The 20682-nt window shown below is 46.0% G+C and overlaps 1 long non-coding RNA gene across 1 annotated transcript; it reads left to right on the top strand.

Annotated features, from left to right (window-relative positions):
• The first annotated feature begins 17134 nt into the window (after positions 1-17134).
• LOC128104170 (uncharacterized) lies at positions 17135-19161 on the top strand. The gene is made up of 2 exons (XR_008215898.1): positions 17135-17637; positions 18222-19161. It is a non-coding gene; the product is annotated as an uncharacterized LOC128104170 (long non-coding RNA).
• Positions 19162-20682: the final 1521 nt, after the last annotated feature.

The raw sequence follows: 20682 nt of genomic DNA, 5'->3' as shown, positions 1-20682 counted from the left end.
TATGCCTATGTGCACACGACGGAGAAAGAGGGAAAGTGTGTCCTACCATGTCTTCAAAACATGCTTCTAACAACTTAGTGAAAATGCTCTAGGCCCCAACTCTTTAAGGTCCACAGTGCTCCGAAGGCCACATCCTAAAAGCCCATCTTTCATCATGGACCTTTGGGAGTGGGTAGGAGCTATCATCCAAATCATCATGTAATATTTACGGGATTTGTCAGCATTTTATAATTTGTAATTTGATTTTTACTTCCTCAGTCTTCAAAAAACATCACACTAAATGTCTCATATTTAAATCTGAGTTGTTTTTCTTAAAGAAAGCCTCAGAACTGATCAAACAAGAGTCCTCATAAAATCTGGGTTGGGGGCCAGTGGGATGATTCAGCTGGGTTAGTCACTTGCCACGTAACCTCATGACCTCAGTTTGATCCCCAGGTCATACAAGGTGTAAGGAGAGAACTGACTCCCTTGAGACATCCTCTGACTGCCACACATGCTCTGCATATGTGCTGCGGCATATGCACAGCCACACACACACATAAACAAATGTAATTTTAAAAATATCTGGTGCCCACGTGTCTAGCAGACCTGACCTCAGCCTGCATTCCTGGAACCAGCATCCTGTAGTCTGGAGCCACTGGGACACAGCTCACCTTGCTGGTGAGTATATTTGTGTTCTCTACAGAACCAATACAATATTTACCTATCATCTATCTGTCTGTCTGTCTGCCCATCTAACTACCTGTCTTCCTGTATCTAATACTGATTTATATGAGAATGTAGTAGAACATCTTATAGAGGCTGGCACTCCGACCATGGCCATCTGCTTGCCACAGAAGTGAGGGCTCAGTCCACGAGGCTGGGTGCTTCAGGAGTCTCCATATGGTGATAAACACCTGGAAAATTCCTGGAGGGTTGCTGGTCTTCAATCCATGTTGGAACCCAAAGAAGCTGGGGTCTGATGTCAGTGAAGGACGGTGGCATTAATGACAGGGTAGATACACTCACCAGCAGGAAGGCGAGGCAGACAGGAAGGGAAGGTAGGCAGGAATGGAAGGCAAACAGAGAAGACAGACAGGCAGGGAAGGCAGACAGGCGAGGAAGGAAGGCGGGGAAGGCAGACAGACAGACAAGGAAACCAGACGACCTGCTTTCTCCTCAGACCCTTTACATCATGGCTGCTTTCTGGAAGATGTAGCCCACTCAAGGCAAGGACCCTCCCTCTGTTAATCCTTCCTGATTCAACCACCACAGACTGGTAGAGTAAGTGTCTCTTCTGGATCCAGTGTCCCTGTGTCCACGCCTGAGCCGGTCTGTGAATACGGAAGAGTGGAGACTTTTTGAAAGACACAATCGACTGGAAGGAGTAAGGACCATGGAACACCAGGTACCATGACACCAGCAGAAGAATTTCCCAGGGATCAATGCAAAGAAATGGAATCCTGTGACTTGCTGGACCAAGATCTGAAAATAATTTGAAAGAATCTCGGGGAACTACAGGAGAGCACAGATAAGCAGCCCAACCAACTCAAGCCTCCAGTGGGCGAAGTGAAGACCACAGAGGCTGGTGGGTTCAGTGCAGTGGCGGACCCAATCAGTGAAGACAGGCAGACACGAACAGAGGGCATTTGGAGTTTTGTAGGGAAAGTGAAAGAGTGTATGGAGCACGCAGAATTTAAGGGAGATCTCAGGAAAACCAGTACATTTTCTCAGGAAATTTTATGAAGTAAGGGAAAGAAAGTAGTTTAAAGTTTACTCAAAGAAATAATGTCTGAAGATATCCCAGATCTCGGGAGGGAAGATACCATCTATAATCATGAAACTCAGAAATTCCCAAATAAGAATGCCAAAGTACCACACCAAGATACACTGTAAGCAAGTCAAGAGACAAGGGCAAAGACAGCCCGGAAAGCACCAAGAAAACAGAGGATAACTGCGTGGTATTGTGTCAAACCTCACAGCAACAACAAACAAAAACGGACAAGACACTTGGAATAAAATGAGCAGATAAAAGCAAATCACTGCCCCAGGAGTCATCAGTTAAAGAAGGCAAAAGAGAAAGAAATGAGCCACGGTCAGGCATCCCATCACTCAGGAGGCAGAGGCAGGGGGATGTCTGTGAGTCAGAGGCCAAGCCAGAACTACCCAGTGATGCCCTGTCTCAAATTTATATGAGAGAGAGTGAGAGTGCATTCAAATGCAGTGTTAACAAGATGGCCTTAGGGATCCATCATCATACACCAGTGCTGTCTGTAAATGGCATAGACTCCCTGATCAAAAGACTGGATGGAGTAGCTGAATGAGTTAAGAAAAGAAAATCCAGTGGATTTCCTAATATGTTATAGATATTAACATGTAATATATATTATTACAATATAATATGTAATATATATGTATTTGTATATACACACATATACATATGTATGGATGTGTATGTGTGCTCCTGCACATGATGTGCACAGCATGCATATGCATGCCACGGCCACACATATGGGAAAGAAGACAACTGGCAGAAATTGGCTCCCTCCTTCCATCCCATGGGTCCCTGGGGATCAAAGTCTGGTCATCAGGCTTGTTGAAAAGCACCTTTGTCCCCTGAGCCATTTCAGCAGCCCCAGTGACTGTCTTTATAAAAGACAAATTTTAGAGTCAAGACCACACAGCCTAAAAGAGGTGGAATATGTGGTCCACGCAAATAGCAACAAGGAGAAGGAGGACAATGAACACTATAAATATGTCTTCAGAGACAAAAATGGTCATTCTGTAATGACGGAAGGATTAAAAGACACAGTAATCGTGATACACATGCAACCAACATCAGAGCACTTCATGGCTCAAGTCCCGAAGTGAGAGACTGATCTAACACAGTAGGGTTGGGAATTCCAGTACCCAGTTCCAATAATAGAGTATCCAGAAAGAAAACCACTAAAGGAATGACTGCTTTCAACACCACCGGGCTGACAAGATGGATCAGTGGGTAAAGGTGCTTGAGGCCCAGCTTGATGACCAGCTAGCAAATTCCAATACCCACATAATGTGTGCCCATTAGTTTTTCTCAACTTGACATGAACTAGTCACCTTGGAAGAGGGAACCTCAGTTGAGAATTTGCTTCCATGCAGTTGGCCTGTGAGCATGTCTGTGGGGCATTTTCTTGGTTGCTGATTGATATAGGGGGCTCAGTCCATGGTGGGCAGTACCCTACCTCAGTCCACGGTGGGCAGTACCCTTCCTGAGTAGGTGGCCCTGGGTTGCATAAGCAAGCAAGCTGAGCCAAGTGAGCCGGTAAGCAGTGTTCTCTGTGGTTTCTGCTTCAAGGTCTTGCCTTGAACTCTTGCTGTGGCTTCCTCTGACAGTAGACTGTAACCTATCGGCCAAATAATAAAGCTGTTCTCCCCCAAACTGGTTTGGGTCCATGTTTGATCACAGCTAACTAGGACATGGTGGCAGGAGAACAGATTCCAGGACAGATCGCAGGGTGGATCACACAGAAAGCAGGCCTTCATGCACTGTGGAAGATCAAAGACCTCTGAGTACCTTTGAAGAACATGATGGAGACACCAATAAATGACAGTAAGAAAACGGGAAATTTACAACTGCACAGAACTGAGTGGCACACTCTTGATAGCCATCACTTCAAAGAAGAAATCAAAAGGAATTTTAAAATACCTTCAGACAAACACAATGAAAATACAACACACGAAAGCTTAGGATGCCACTAAAACAGGATACAGAGACTAAAAACTATTTCAAATAAACAACCAACTTTACACCTCAAATAACTCAGGGAAAAAAGGACAAATTGAGCCAAAAGTTACTGGAAGGAAATAATAAAAAGTAGAGCAGATGTAAATCAAGTGGAGAATAGGATAACAGAGGAATCAACTCGGCTAAGCGTTAGTTTGCTGGAAAAAATGTTAGGTTACAGCCTGCTCAGATCTCAGTTTAGCTTATTCATCACTTTCTAGGGGAAACTGCTAAGCCAAGCTTAAAAGATACATGGAAGTAATTGTATGCCAAATGTAATTAAATTAAATGAGGGTTTTCTATAAAAAATTAAATCCACAAAGTAGATAGCACAGAAGAAATAGACAAATTCTGAGAAATGGACAGCCTATTGTGGCCAAATCCTGAAGATACAAAAAACCTCATTCGTCAACAACAAAGAAATGTAGTCAGTGATGTGCAGCCTCCCAGCAACAAAAGGCTATTTGTGGTAGCTTCACCTGTGAATCCGATCAAACATCCAAAGCAGAAACATAGATATAGGAATCCTAAGGCTGACAAACAAAACCCACTAACAAATTCACCCACACATCAAAAAAGAGCACGCCACAACCATGTGGGATTTATCTCTGAGAGGCATGGTTGGGTCAGCATATACAAATCTATTAGATACACCATATTAACAGAATGAGAAGAGAATATGATAATTTTTAACATTTGTAAAAAAGAACATTTAACGAAGTTCAATTTCTGTTCATGGTAAAAATTCTGAAAGTGGATACTGAATGAGCTGATCTCAATACATACCATTTATGCAAAGTTGGTCACTCACATCAATGGGGAAAATCTGGAAGCTCTCCTGTAAGATCTGGTACAAGGCCAGAATGTCTGCCCCCACCGCTTCTGTCCAGCATAGTGCTAGAAATCCTAGACAGGGTGATTAGACAAGAAAATTCAACCAAAGGCATCAAAATCAGAACTGAAGACTTGATCTCTGTTTCCAGGTGTCATGATTCTATGTAGAAAACTCCAAAGACTCCATTTTAAAACATAAACACTTGGAACTATGTTTACAGTAAGGTCACAGGCTACAAAAGCAGAATCCCAGAGGCAACAGAGCTCCTTATACCAACAATGAACTATATAAAAAATCAAATCAAGTAAATTGTCCCATTTATAGTAGAAGCTAAAAATTAATTCAGGAATACATTTAACCGAGAAGATGAAAATTTTTATTTCACTGGCAAATACAAGATGTTGAAAAGGAAAGAAAGAGGTGCAATTAAATAAAAGGATCAGGGGTAGGGAGAGGGTTCAGTGGGCATGAGGGCCTGAGTTTGAATCTTTAGCATCTACACAAAAGACTAGGCATGTCTGTGAGTGCCTGCAACTCCAGCGTTTACAAGGGTGGGAACAGGTGGATCCTGGGAGTTCACTGGAGCTAGCCAGCCTAGCCAAAATGGAGAGCTTCTGGCTCACTGAGAGATCTTGTCTCAAGGCAATGTAGTACAGGGTGATAGAGGAAGACACCCAGTTTTGTCCTCTGACTTCTAGACACCTACACACTCAAATCCATGTACCACACACATATACACAGCATAGATCACACATTCCACACACCCATATAAAATAAATTTTAAAAAATACCTCTATTCATTGGAAGAATTAACATTGTCAAGTGTCCACACAACACAAGGCAATACATAGTTAATTCTATCCCTGTTTATCGCTTGGTTTCAGTTTTCAAAGAAATAGAAAAAATAACCCTGGAATTTATGGAGAACTGCAGAAGATCCTGCTTAGTCACAGCTGTCTTGACAAGACAGAGAACTGTTGTCATCACGGTCCCTGATTTCAAACCATATTCTAAAGCTACAGAAAATGTAATCAGTGTCTTGGAGAGATATCTGCAGCCTTGGGTTCATTGTAGCATTGTTCACAAGAGTCAAAACATGAAAACAACCTGTGTCTGTCAACAGAAAAAAGAATAGGATAAGAAAACAGAATAAGAAAATTAATAGACTAACAGATAAAATGTGATATATGCAGACATTTGCATATGCGCACACACATGTATGACAGATGGAATATTACACAGTCTTAAGTAAGAAGGGAATCCTTCAACTTGGAGCATCATGGGTGAACCTGGAGTACATTACGCTAAGTGAAATGAGGCAGACACTGAAAGACATATTCTCACATGTGGATTCTAGAGTCAAGCATATGGAAGCAGAGACTAGAAAAGCTGCTGCCAGGGGCTGAGGAGATACTGGCCAAAGGACATCAACTTTCAATTGTGTAGGATCTATAAGTTCTAGATCCACTGTACACTGTAGCAACTATGGCTAATAACACTGAATTTTAGGCTTGAAATTTTCTAGGAGTATAGCATGTATTTTCACCACATTGAAGATAGTAAACATGAAGTGACAGACCATTAATTAGCTTGAGTTCCATAATCATTTCATTGTACGTACATATATAAAAAACACTAAATCCTTTCTCAAAGGGATATTATTTAAACTTTGAAATATAAATTTTAGAAGAATGCAGACATTTAGCCCATTTCAATTACTCATTAATTTTTTAAAGGATCTTGCAGATGGGTGATTCGCCTGGATTACTCCAATAGAGTTTAAATATAGAAAGGAAGCAGGAAGGACGGACACAGACAGAAAACAAGGCAGTGTGACCATGGCGACAAAGACTGGATTCAATGAACCAAGTCAGCAGCTGCCAGAAGTTAGTCTGGGGCCTGAGTCACCCCAGAGTCCCCTCCCCCCTCCCCCATCTCAGCCTGCCCTACAGACAGACACCGTCCTGGTGAAGCTAGTTTTGGACTCCCTACCACTAGGACTGTTAGAAACATGAGTAAAGCGGGCCTCTTTACTACCGTGTCTTACTTGTCAACCTGAACCAAAAGGCCATGACCCTCCTGTGTGAGCAGCTCTGGACCTGCGCTGTGGCAACAGTCCCCTGCCCATGCCAACTTCTTCCTGCCTCCTTTGCCATATTCTTTCCATGACAGGACTTTGAAGAGCCTAGGAAGTGTTGCTAGCACTCCCTGAAACAGTGGCTTTGCATAGCAGTGCCAAAACTCCCCAGGAGAACAATTTGAAGGAGGAAAGATTTGATTCAGCTCCCAGTTTCAGAGGGCTTGTCTGCTTAGCTTTGTGCACTTGTCATGATGGTAGCAGGTGTGATGGACAAGGTCCTTCACTTCATGGGGAACAGGAAGCAGAGGGGAAGGGATCAGAATGGGGACTGAGAAGGAGTAACTTGCACAGGCCACTTCCCTCAGACAAGCCCCATTTCCCAAAATTTCAACACATCCAATAAAAGTGTTAGTGACTAAGGAGAAGCAGTCAGTAGTGAGCCTGTGGGACACAAGGCATAATCAAACCAGAGCAACCCTTACCCATGCTCTTTGGTCAGCCTGGTGCTCACATATCCTTGAAATGGCTCACTGCAGTAGAGACCAAGAAGGTGGGAGGCAAAGGCTCTTTCTTTGCACATTCCTCTGGTTACAACTCCATCCTTGCCTGCACACAGCTGGGTATTTCCTTAATAACTCATCAGAGCCAACCTAAGACTCACACAGCAAAACTCCAAACCTTCCCAGGAGAACATAGTTTGTATTCATTTACCCATTTTTGTCTGCCCACAACAAGATGCAGAAGATGGATTGTTGATTCTAGAAGTGACTGAGTCAAGGAAGCCTCCAAAAGTTAATGGTTGACTATGTGCACGCAGTGAGCTCGGGAGGATTCCAAAGATGGGTGAGACATGACTGCTTCCTCCCAAGGACCTTACAGAGCTGGTCGGGTGAGAAGGTGACAGGCTCCACAGTGAGTCAGAGTACAATGGCCGAGTGCGACCGTGCTGAGAGATCACACTGAAACAGGAACCAGCAAAAGCATGCTTGCTTGAAGAGGCGCTCCTTGAGAAGGGCTTCGAAGAATGGACCCGCCAGGGCCCCGAGTTGATTAGGGCAAGCCGAGGCACTGCAGCACCAATGCCCAGGGTGGTAAGAGGAGCTGCAACCATATTATAGAGCAGAGGTCAGCAAACGTCTTCTGCAAAGGACCAAATAGAAGCCTTTTAAAATGATTATTATATTTGTTTGTGTGGGTGTGGGGGGGGCTTGCATGTGCACATGCATGTGCATGGTGTGTGTGTGTGTGTGTGTGTGTATGTGTGTATGTGTGTGTGTATGTGTGTGTGTGTGTGTGTGTGTGCGTGTATGTGTGTATGTGTGTGTGTGTGTATGTGTGTATGTGTGTGTGTGTGTGTGTGTATGTGTGTATGTGTGTGTGTGTGTGTGTTTGTGTGTGTGTGTGTGTATGTGTGTATGTGTGTGTGTGTGTGTGTGTGTATGTGTGTGTGTGTGTGTGTGTGTGTGTGTGTGTGTGTGTGTGCATATGTGTTGAAGTCAGAGAACAACTTCGTGAAGTAGGTTCTCTTCTTCCACCATGTCACTCCCAGGGATCACACTTAGATCTTCAGGCTTAGCAGGAAGAGCCTTTACCCGCCCAGGCATCTCGCTGGCCTCCAAATGGGAAACAGTCAGGCTTTGCAAGCATGTGGACTCTGTCACAGTGACTTCACTCTGGCACAAGGTGGCCATCAATAAACCAGACATGACTACATATGACTGTGCTTCAATAAAACTTTATTTAAAGGAACAAGCAGTGGCCAGAGCACTAGCTGAGGAAGTTCTAGTCCATGAAAAGTGGTCCTGGAGATCTGCGAGAACTTTATATGATATTACCCATGCTCTGTGTTAAGGAATCTGATCACAGGCTGATGGAAGAATGAAAGAAGAGCCGGGCGGTGGTGGCGCACGCCTTTAATCCCAGCACTCAGGAGGCAGAGCCAGGCGGATCTCTGTGAGTTCGAGGCCAGCCTGGGCTACAGAGCGAGATCCAGGACAGGCACTGAAACTACACTGAGAAACCCTGTCTCGATGAAAAACAAAACAAAACAAAACAAAACAAAAAAATAGAATGAGAGAACAGAGGAGATCACAAGTTAAGAGTGTGGGAAAGGGCCCAAGATGGAGTATGGAGAGCAGGACTAGAAAGGTCAACTCTTGGGATGAAGAGAGGCACAAGGGGCTGAATTAAAGATGCCTTCCATGTAGGAATCAGGATTTGGGAATGCAGAGGGCTCAAGAACAGAGGCTGGATTTTGAGTCTGCTTCCCTGTGTCTTCTGAACTCCAGGCACTGAGTAAAGATCAAAGAAGCCATCCAGCAGTGCAGCCAGCTTGTCAAGCCCCTCTGTCCGTCTCTTTTGTGCTGGGTGTCACAGCACTGGGACTCAGGGCTGCCACAGGCTCCAGTGTGACCCCCAGGCTTCCATGCAGATGGCACCTGACACTCTCTGAGTCTAGCCAAACCGGGGCCCCAGGCAGAGGAGATGGAACATCACTGAGCTGCTAGACACCCTGGCACATAGCCAAGACAGAACAAAACCAGCCGGGTGAGAACCACAGAGGTTGTGTGGGGGCCAAATGGCTTTCTAATCACGCTGCTCTCCAGACAGGACAAAACCCGTCTCTCCAACAGCATGCACACGGAGCCAGGAAAATGAGAGGAGACCAGGCATCCAGCAAGTCCAGAGCAAAGAATCTTGTTTCAAAGCTCATAGATTCCCCTTGGCCTGGGTCAGTGGAGCGCGGAAAGGAGAGAGGGAGGGGTCTGTTATTCCTGGAACTTTAGGGACCTGCTCTGCAGAACTGAACACTTTGAGATGGAGCAGGTGGATCTGAGAGAAAATATACCATTTCCTCGTGAATGTCCCACCAGCTCTCCCTGGAACTTAACACAACACCCTCCTGGAAATATGATAGAACGGTTGGAGGGATTTTTGTTGTTGTTCCTTGTGTCTTTTTGCAAGAGTGGTCCCTGCTGCTGCACGTGCTGAGGCAATTTGCCTGAAGAAGAGCCAGCTTAGAATTTGTCACGTTTTTGTTCCACAAAGAGGAAATTTACTAGCTGGTTGCATTTCTCTTGCTACAGTGCAAGTGTTTAGGACTGGCAGATACTGAGGATGTTCCTTTGCTATTCTGTGCCCTTCCTTGTGACTCTCAGGAGCGTGGTAATGAGGGAAATATTCCTGATGCAAAAATATAATTGGAATGCTGTCATTCAATCAATCAGGAAAGGCTAGGAAATACATCCAGAGTTGTTCCACACATGACTGTAGTCATTGGGCAAGCTTTTTATTCTCTTTGCATGGTGTTAGGATTTTTAAATAGTAGAATTACAGGCACCCAAATCCAGATCATAAATATGAAATAAGAATATCACTATTAGTTTTTATTATTTATTTTTAGAGATTTGTTGTTGTTGACTTTGGTTTATTTCATTGCATGTATGCATAAGTGCCATGTGCATGCCTGATGCTTTGGAGGTAATAAGAGGGTGTTGAATCCCTTGGAACTGGAGTTACAGACAGTTGTGAGCTGCCATGTGAGTATTGGGAACTGAACCCAGCTCCCCTGCAGAAATAGTACACTACTTTTACCTGCTCAGCCGTCCCTCCAGCACCCCCATACTGTCAACTTTTAAAGGAATTAAATAACTTTAATTGTGCTGAAATAAACCAATAATGAAACCACACTGTCCATGAGTTAGTATGTACAGCAGTTAAAATACAACATTTATTTCACAAACTCTGAGGAGGTGGATCTGAGGTTAGAGATGTAGTTCTTCTGAAATAACGGGAGTGTTTTTTCTGAGACAGGGTCTCACTATGTGACATAGACTGGCCTCAAACCTTCCCTGTAGCTCAGGCTGCTCTTGAACTCTCACCATGTTCTGGCCTCTGCCCTCTAGGAGCTGGGATTGCAGGCATGTACCCCAACACTCAGCTAATTCTGGGATATTTTGACAATTCTTCTATTTTAATCAAAATGGAAAATGAGCCTGCTGATGTCCGATCTTCTGCCTGGATCCACACAACTCCAGGAAAGAGCATCCCAGTCATTTCAAGTTGCCAGGATATTTACACACTGAGATCTCTGCCCTTGTGAGTCCCTCGTGTTTCCTTCCCTGTTGAGAAGGCAAGTGATGGAGGAGAGGAAGCAAGCAGAGTTGGACTTCATGCAGCATTCCTTTTTTCTAAGAACAAACTCTAGTTTCTTTCTACTTCCTGGATGCTTTTTCGAAGTCAGTTTGGTCTTGGGAGGACCTGAGGAAGGCTTGGCTGAACCAAGAGCAGCCATACTGAGTCTTGCGTTTGCCACGGGCTTGGGATTCCTGTATTGAGAGGGGATTGACTGTGCCAGGCTGAGTCACTGCACCTGCCCCAGGAGAACGGGAACAGGACCTCACTACCGTGTTGACCACTGTGGCATTGTGCCAAGGGTGGCAGCACAGGGCAGGGTGAGCCCAGCTTTGTGCATTGCTGACCTCGGTGCCCAGAGAAGCTTCCGTTAGCACTGTCTAAGAGAGAAAGGGGTAGTTACCCCCCTTCCAAGCAACCTCCGTCATAGACCTGCACAGCCAGTGACTGAAGAATCATCAATCCATAGACCAGGAAAGAGGGAGCATGGCTGATGTCTTTGTTGTCTGTACATGAATCCTTTCATGTGCTTTCAGATACCTTCATCCACATTAGGGACCAACAACCTCCAGTTCCCAAGCACCCTCCCCTGTCCCACCACTAGCTGCCTAGAAAGCTTTATCTTGGGCAAGAGCCCATGATGAATTGAAACCTTAATGGGAAGTTGCCATGAACACCCTGACCATCATGTTGATATAGAGTCTTTATAGCCTGTGATAAAATTCGAAGTGTAGTTCCCTGTTTAAGGAAACAATAAAGAGGAGAGAACAGATGAGGGGCATGTCTTTGTGCCGATGCTCCCCGACTCAGCCCAACTGTAATCACATTGTGGGCACAAAGCTGCCAGATAAGAACACACCGATTTGGGGCTGGAAAACGCTGAGAATACATGGAGAGGTGGCAGAGAGCTAAAGAGCACAGGGTGCTCTTCCAGAGGATCTGGGTTCGATTCCCAGCATCACAGGGGATTCTGATGCCCTCTTCTGGCCTCCATGGGCATTGCACACATGTGGTACACAGGCATTCAGGCAGGTAAAGCAACCAACCACTCCAAAAAAATTAAAGTTCTTAGAGAAGGGAGTTGCACAGGCAACTCTCATTCCTCTGGTTTCGCCTGGTACTTTTCATACTCTGCACCACAGAAGCAGAAGAGGAACGGAGATAATTCCAAAGTTTCCCTCAATCCTTGGGGAGGTTGCAGAAACTTCTAAACTAGCTCTAATTCTCTTCTCCAGCCAGTCCTGCATGGGTCTCCTTTCCCTAGCCCCACTTTCCTGAGAAAGGAAATGTCATGCTGTGATGGAAGGTTTTCCCTGGTGACATTCATCCATCTGGCCACAGTAGGGGCTAATCTGGGGCCCATACAGACAGCATGTGCCAAGATCAGCAAAGATAAGATCTCAGCACAGAACTCTCTCATCCTGGGGTGTGGGGGGCTGAGTGAGGAGTCTAAGCCTAGCTTTTGAGATCTTTGCCCAGTGGAGACATTCTGCTCTTAGGAAAGCGACCTGGTTGATCGGACAAGAAGAAACAAGCCAAGGTCACAGCAGAAAACCTTTGAAGCGGTCCCATCTGCGGCCCCAGAAGGCCAGTACGTCCACAAAATATGGTTTTCTACGGGAGCCCTGCACTGTGACCTGTGAGAGGTGGCTTCCCTCTGCGTAGCCACACACACAAGCTTTATTCCCTACTAGCTGGTCTTGAATAAACAATTCTGAACAGAAAGCCCCAAACCATCATACTGGCTTTGATAAAATGCTGCTCCTGACCACGTGTAGAACTCTGGATCTAGTGCTGCCTAGTTTCTTCCAATCCCCCAGGAGCCGCAAGGGGACAGTCCCATCAAGGACACATAGGTGCACTCTGGGCTCCCCCAAACGGACAGTAAAGACCGGAGGTGGTAATCCAGACAGCTGAGTCTCCCCTTGGCATCTCTGCCTCGTGTCTGGTCAGTTTTAACAAATGCATGTCCCTGGTGTTTGGCCAGGGTATAGAGTTGTGGAAAGACAGTAGGTACCCCCCAAAATACAGGCTGTTGCCACTACCTTTAACTAGATGGTAAGACCTGTGTTTGAAGCCATCACACACGTATTTGGTTGTAGGATATTGACAAATCAATCTGAACTGACAGAGAAACTTCCTCCCTGCTGGCTAGTGTTCCTACTGCCAAAAGATGCCATGCAAACCCCGGGAGCAGGTTTCTCGCCAGTGATCCTTCCCTGGGGCTGAATCTTGCACGCTACAATACCAAGCTGCCAGGCAAAATGTGCTCATCGGTACAGCAGTGACGTGGCTATTATAGAGGTAGCCAGAAACACTTTCTGATCGGATTTGAGGCCTGCTACAGGAGGGAATTCATGCCCGGTACTGTATGTAAATTTGGTTAAAAACCCATGGTTGGGGAAGCCATAGGCTCTGGGGAAGGGGGGTGGGGCGCTACTACTGTTTGCTTGCTAAATGGTCATGTTGTTATGACTTCCTTCTAAACATGTATGTTTACACCCATAAATTAGTGCTGCTCTAAGCCTTAGTCACAGAAGCTTCTTTTTGTAGCAGACAGCTTGTTTCAAAGACTTATAACTAGTCAATGGGCTGAGAGTAAGTTACCGTGAGTGCTCACCCTTGAGTGGGACATTGTATTAACCTCCCCCTATCCGTGCCCAATCTCAGGGAGTATCTCTGAAGAGGAGGCTGCAAGAGTGTGGAAGCTGGAGTATGGGACGGAGCATGTGAAACTGTGACAGGGACATTGTGCCCGTGAGCTCACTGCGACTGTGCTGTGATAGCAAGCCAGTCAAAGTGCCATCATGGGATGCGGGGAGCTCACGTTTCTGCCACTAACTGAGGGGCCACTGGCAGTTGATGGCGGCTTGGGGGTGGGCGGGGTCAGTTCTCTTTGGATGCACAGTCACTGATACATTTCCCCTGCTCCATTGCATGGCCTCACATCCATTCACATTCAGGCAGCAAAGTCTGGACTCAGCAAGTTATAAAAAACAAACAAAGAAGACATGAGGTTGGAGGGGGGTGCTGGAGGAAGTGGGAGAGATCAGGGGTAGATGTGCCAAAATACGCTGTATACACGTATGAAAATCTCAAATGAATACATGAAAACATTGTGTTTTTTTATGGGAAAGATTCCTGCTCCTTTGGAGACCCAGCTGTGCCTTTTTCTTCGTTTGTCTTGCAGAGTACAAGCTAATGGGCTCCTCTGGTGAGAGGGTGGCCTTCGACTGCTAAGACCCAGTTCCGTTATCAGAGGGCCTCTTCCTGTCTTCTTCTAGAAGACAACTGGCCTCCTTCTTTCTTCCTTATTGGCCATCCCCATGGCGTGTTGGACTAGGCACTGTGGGTCAGGCTCTGTGTGCCGTAACCTCCTTCCCATCTGACTGCCAAAAGAAGCAGCTGAGGAATCGAGGCTACACCTTAACCTTCCCAGCAGATGCTTCTGTGTTTATCACCCCCCACCACACACACACACACACCTCAGGAGAGCTATAAATGGAAATTGTTCATTTGAGCAATCTCCATCCCTTTTGGACAGTCTCAATCCTCTTGCTGTGAAATGTGCTCAGCTCTTCAACCAAATTGCCGGGGATGGCTATGAAGGGAGAAGCCTAGTTTGCATACTTCAAATTAGAAGGATGCAGTAAAGCATGCAGAGTCAGAGACTTAACACCCCCCAAGTGGCGTCAGGCTTGGGGCCCTCAGGGAGGCCGCTGCATGAGGCTTAGTGATGCTGACGCCTCAGAGAGGCACCTGTAAAGATTGTCTAAATTAGTATCCAATGTGAACATTTTCAAGGGAGCATCCTTTTTATCTGGTGTGCTAGAGGCAGCCGCCTCGCCTTGGGCCAGCTCCTGCCAGCCCTCGGGTTAACAGAAAAGGAGGACTCCTAAGCTAAGCTCTCTCTTTCCCATGCTGAACCACCTCTGCAGCAGGATTCTGCCTGCCACCCACTTCCTCAGCGAGCTCAGCTTCCTTGGAACTCCTAGGCAAGCAGAAAACTCCGGAAACTGAAACCATGGAAGTTACTAAGTTCCCAGAGGAGCTTGGACCACCCAGAACCTAAACCCACTGATAACTGACCGAATGACAAGTCAGGAAAAATGGTCTTTGGTGAGCAAGCATTTCTGAGGTCGAGGCGTGTTTTCGCTTGACCGAGGACACTTGCAGTTCAGTTTGGTGGGGGAGTAAAGTAGCATTTGGAATGGGAGGGAAAAGTGGTACAGTTTTCTCCCCAGGAGGACGCTGCAAAAAGACAGTGGCTGTCCGAAGCTCCAGGGAAGATTGATCAAGGACACTGCCCTGCCCTGCCCTGTTCCCCTCAGGCAGTTTGAGGTCCCCAGGGACTCACCCCCTCAGCAGCCATGCCACTGGACAGCTAAGTCACAATATTTTCCACATGCTTTCTCTTTCAGAAGCTCAATCTCAGACTTGTGGTGACAGGGATTTTTAATTAGGCTAGCAAAGTTTCATTGTTTTTTAAAAGTCCTGATGGCCCCTGTTTTTGATTAAAAACACATGGGCAGAAGACAGCCAGCTCCTTCACTTCCCCTCTTTGTAAAAGGACGGTGGCTGAAAGACGACTCAGTTTGCCTCTCTCTCTCTCTCTCTCTCTCTCTCTCTCTCTCTCTCTCTCTCTCTCTCTGTGTGTGTGTGTGTGTGTGTGTGTGTGTGTGTGTGTTTGTTGTTGTTGTTCTTTTTTTTTTCATTTTCTTGTCTGTGTATGGGGGTGGTATGTGTGTTTATGGGTACATGCATATAAGTGTGTGTCTACAAGTCCAAGATTAAAGAATTACCTTTAATGGCATTTCTACTGTTTAACAAGGCAGGGTCTCTCAGTTAAACCCGGAGCTCACTAACTGATAAGCTCTAGTCTTCCTAGCCATCTTGTTCTGAGGACCCTGATGTCCACCTTCTGAGGCTGGAATTACAGGTAAGCCACCATGGCCATCTGGTTTTGTGTGTGTGTGTGTGTGTGTGTGTGTGTGTGTGTGTGTGTGTGTGTATGCACGCGTGCGTGCGTGCATGTTTCTGAAGATTCCCAATTCTGGTCCTTAAGTTAGTCAGGAAGAATTTTTACCTCTCAGCCATCTCCCTGGCCTTGCTGGGCAGTTTTAAAGTGGCCACCTCATCTCTCTGCAACCCGAGAGGAGTGCTCACATCCCTGTGACCTGTGCAGGTTTGCTGTTTGGTGAAATCCAGGGGTAATAAAAATGCTGGCAGAGCAAAGCTCTGGGCCGTCGGAAGCCCCATCCATCACCATATGCAAATGTATCCCATAGCCCTTCAAGTCTTCAGCACTAAATTAAGTAACTGCATAAAGTCTCATGAAATAAAAAGGAGGAGGGTCAAGGAATGGCTTGATCTAAATCACGGCTTAACTACCTCGTAGGGATTGTTTTTCTACTTAGGGTGGGGGTGGGGCTATAGCTGTAAGTGAGTGTGCCCCAAAGAGCACATACTCACCTCCAAATATGTCCCCCAAAGGGAAACTTAGCTTGTTTCATGGGCAGTGCTGTGTGCCTTTCCTTCTCTGCCCCAAATGTCCAAATATGTGCACATGTGGTTATTTCGCCTGACCAGCTAAGTCAAGGTGTTCAGCCAGGACAAGATGCTTTCTGCTCTACAGAGGAGGAGGTGGCCTTTACTGAGCACCTTCCAAAGACCTGAAAGTTATAATGTTCATCAGATCCACTGAGGCCCACGAGTAGGAGAATCACCCCCATCACACTGTAGAAATGAAACTGAGTTGCAAAGAGATTAATTTACCTGAAATCGTGCCATTTGCAAGTGACAGTTCTGAGACATGAACCTCAGCAGTGTGATTTCAGGTAAGTTTTACCCATATGTCATCCTGCCTCTGGGCTTCCTAGAGAAACCCTTCCAGGCTAGAATTCCACTCCACATGCTACTTGGCCTGGCATCTGTAGCCACTCAAATAATAACAATTCTGTCTTCCTCCCTGTCCAGCAATCCCGTTTCACATCTGTAATAGAGGATGTGCTTTTTCAGACAGACTCTTTTCCAGGGCAAGGAGGAGATGGGGATGCTGCCTGAGGGATGCTCTGAATGGAACAAGGATCTGAAGTGGTAGAACATCTCTGCGGGTATCCCCAAATATGAAGGACAAGCCGGGCGGTGGTGGCGCACGCCTTTAATCCCAGCACTCGGGAGGCAGAGCCAGGCGGATCTCTGTGAGTTCGAGGCCAGCCTGGGCTACCGAGTGAGTTCCAGGAAAGGCGCAAAGCTACACAGAGAAACCCTGTCTCGAAAAACTAAAAAAAAAAAAAAAAAAAAAAAAAAAAAAAAAAAATATGAAGGACAGCAGCACGAGGTGTTTTGGTAATGATCTCTGAGACTCTAGAACATGAGTTACCCCTGTCAGTGTGACTCACCAGAAATATGCTCAGAGCTTCATACATTCAAGGTAAGTTGCTTAGCCAGCCTGCTAATGGAAGGCCCTGAGCTATTTCCTGGGGATCCAGAAGTGACTATGTCATCATCTCTTCCTTGGATTAGCTTTAATCCTCCCCCCCCCCCCCCCACACACACACCCAGGAAATGATCAGAAACAAAGAGGACATAGCTTTCCCATCGCAGAACCTACTGGATGGAGATCGACTTCTGTTGGAATTCCAGTACCTTGTATCCTGAGACAGAACTGGTCCAACTCACAGTAGCAGAGCTGCTGGATAGGCAGACAGAAGGGACGCTGGCACAGAAGGTACAACAAGACACTTGGATGACAGTCACATATCTGCTTGCCCAGGTCATGGGGGAATCATCAGAAACAGGCTATAACTCCGGATTTTGTCTACCCAATCATAAATTTATGTGGTAAGTACTGTGTTTCTAATGGTCTTGGTCATGGTTGTACATCTCTGAAAATCTTGCCTCCAGAGCAGATGGCTGCCCCATAGGAAAGTCATCCTAACCCCAAGATTCCTCTGGATACTTAGGGCTGTCTGGGTTCTCTCTCTCTCTCTCTCTCTCTCTCTCTCTCTCTCTCTCTCTCTCTCTCTCTCTCTCTGTGTGTGTGTGTGCTAGGGTGTGGTACGGTGTGGTGTGGTATGGTGCAGTGTGTGTGTGTGTGTGTGTGTGTGTGTGTGTGTGTGTGTGTGTGAGAGAGAGAGAGAGAGAGAGAGAGAGAGAGAGTTCAGCTGCTCAGCATAGCCATAACAAAATCTTTAGGAGGAGTTTTGCTCTGGGCCTCTGCCCTCCAAGCAGCACACAGGCCATCCACCACATCCTGCCTCCCCACTTCCTCCTCTCCTTTCCCAGCTCAAGAAGGCAAGATGGGAAGTCTCTCACGACCCTGTGGCTTGGCTGGGAGGAAGCCTGAATTTGATATAGCTGCTTTCATGGGGCCTGGTAGGAGCATTTATCCCCAGGTCTGTACTTCTCTGTTCATCTATTTTTAGACTGGCCCTGCAGACCTCTCTAGGGGCTCAGACGGATGTCTCCAGTGAGGATGGTCTGAACCAGAGATGAGATGTGACTGCTGTGTGTCTGCCTGAGCAGGCCCAGGGAGCAGTCCAACGAAGCTTTTGCTTCCAAGTCAAGAAGAAGAGAAATAAACAGAATGCGACAACCTGTCCACCCTGCAAGAACAAGAGTGTAGGTCCAGATTCCTTCTTCCAGCTTGGCAGCGAGCCCTGGAGGGTGGCTGAGGGCCTGTGGTCTGGGAGCATGCGAAGAGTGTCACACTCAGTAGTCAGATCTTTCAACAGTCAATCAGAGCACTTAGGCCAGGACTGGCCAGACAGCTGCCTGTTGGGACTGCATTCCTACCACAGACTCCCCACTTAGAGAGTCACATCTGCCTTGCCACCCTGATCTCTGGACTCCAGAGTTGTGCACCAGCCACCTCTGGGGATTCTCCTTGCCTGCTTGCTCTGTGTCCCCCAAGATGTAGGTCTAATGCCACCATAGCCTTTACCACCTCAATATGATCACTATCTAGCTGTCACCCTTGTTGGACTAGGAGAAGTTGAGGGACAAGAACCACATCTTAGTCATCCAGTTCTACTGCAGGTGTGCTGCAGCATGTGTGCGTGGGGAGCATGGCGGGAAGTAGTGAGGCTGGACCAGCTTAAGTAGCAAGTAAAAGCTGAATCACCAAGAAAGGGCAAGTGACAAAAAGATGGTATAATCAAAGCCAAGAAATAGGAAACAGCTCTAAGGAGGAAAGACTAAAACTATAAAACTAGCTACTCCATGTTCCTAGTTTTATAGGTACTTAGAGAGCCTGTTAATTTTGGAAGACTTCATGAATTGACTATCAGTTCAAGAGACTAGTCTGAATTGGTCGAGCCAAATGTTATCTGTGTGAAATTAAAGCGTCGTCAAATATTGAAAATATCTTCTCTGGCTTGTCATCTATATCAGTCATATTCAGGAAAATATCATATCTGAAGTAAACAGACTTGACACTTACAATTCAAAAGAACCAGAATCCACAAGTTGTTCACAGGCACTGTATGAGGCAAGCCACTCCCTGTCACTCAGATGCTCTTCTGGTGATGCTTTGACAGATGCCTGCATGGCTCACTAGAGCTTAGTCATGCCCCATCGCAGAGCCCAGCAGGATGGGTCTGGACCCAGAGCTGGAGGAGGAGAGCAGTGAGTCACCTGGTGGTCAGGATGGAGAAGCAGGTACAGGGAAGGCAGACATTTAACTTCTCTGTTATGCCATTCTCATACTTGAGGATACTTGATGACAATGCCCCTCACCCCACCCCCCGACACACACACACACACACACACACACACACACACACACACACATACACACACACACACACACACACACACACACACACACACACACACACCCCAACTGAAACCTTCTCCTGCCATAGGTAATGAGGTTGGTTCTTTCTTTGGGGCACCAACCCACATTTGTCCTCTCTCTAGCCTCTTACCCATCTCCCCTTTAGGATTCAATGCTCCCTTTGAGCACTTCCCTGGCTACTTTGTCAACTACACACACCCCAGGTCTCAGGAGAGTGACCAAGCTCATCCAAGGTGCTCAGGGGTCCCCACCCTCTGCACCCTGAGTATCTATTTGGAGCATCTTCACAGAAGGGAAAATAGACAGGCATGAGATGTAACTATGGCTACAGTACTCACAGCTTAGAAGCCAGTGAAAAAACAAGGTAAGTTTAGAGTGCAAGTATTCAGGCAAGGGACTCAGGGCAGTGCAGTAAAGATGTGTCTGCTGTCAGCTGACATGGGAGGAGATGGCCATGGAGGCCTGAGGAGCAGTCCTTTAGAGGTGAGCAGGTGGTCTTTGGCATGAGCCCAGAACTACTATTGGCTTGGCAGAAGAGGGCCCCAGAGCTGTGATGGCCAGTACAAAGGACTTGAGTTCTAGGAGGACCCCAGAACAGTGGCCCATAACAATCTTACCAGAATGGGTACACTTTTATTGTTGCTTGGTCTACATGCTACCTTCCTCTGAATCTGAGGATTTGGGCATGGAGTGCACAGGCACATGTGACTTTTGAATGCTTCCCAGCTGATTCAGATATAACCACCTGACAGTGTGTGCCTCGAAATGGGTACTAGCTAGGCTGCATGTATGATTCTAAGGTCAGAAAGCAGGTTTTCTGCTTCATACTTAGCATTGTTCATCATGTAGAATGTAAATAAACATAAATTAAACAATTTATTAACATAAAAATGAAAATATGCATCTATATTACATATCAAATATAAATAATATATGTAAACATTTAAATTATAAATACATACAAGATATTTATAATAAATATAAATTATTACTGAAAGAATTAACAGACTTTCTGTGTATTGATTGATAGAGTTAAATAAGGTTGACTTAATTAATTAATCAGTTGGTAGGCAAAAAAAATATGATTG

The sequence above is a fragment of the Peromyscus californicus genome, unplaced genomic scaffold (assembly GCF_007827085.1).
Source record: "Peromyscus californicus insignis strain IS unplaced genomic scaffold, ASM782708v3 Scaffold_8__1_contigs__length_139910024, whole genome shotgun sequence".
Lineage (NCBI taxonomy): Eukaryota > Metazoa > Chordata > Mammalia > Rodentia > Cricetidae > Peromyscus > Peromyscus californicus.
Note: the sequence above shows the minus strand (reverse complement) of the source record. Positions and strands in the feature narration are given on the sequence as shown.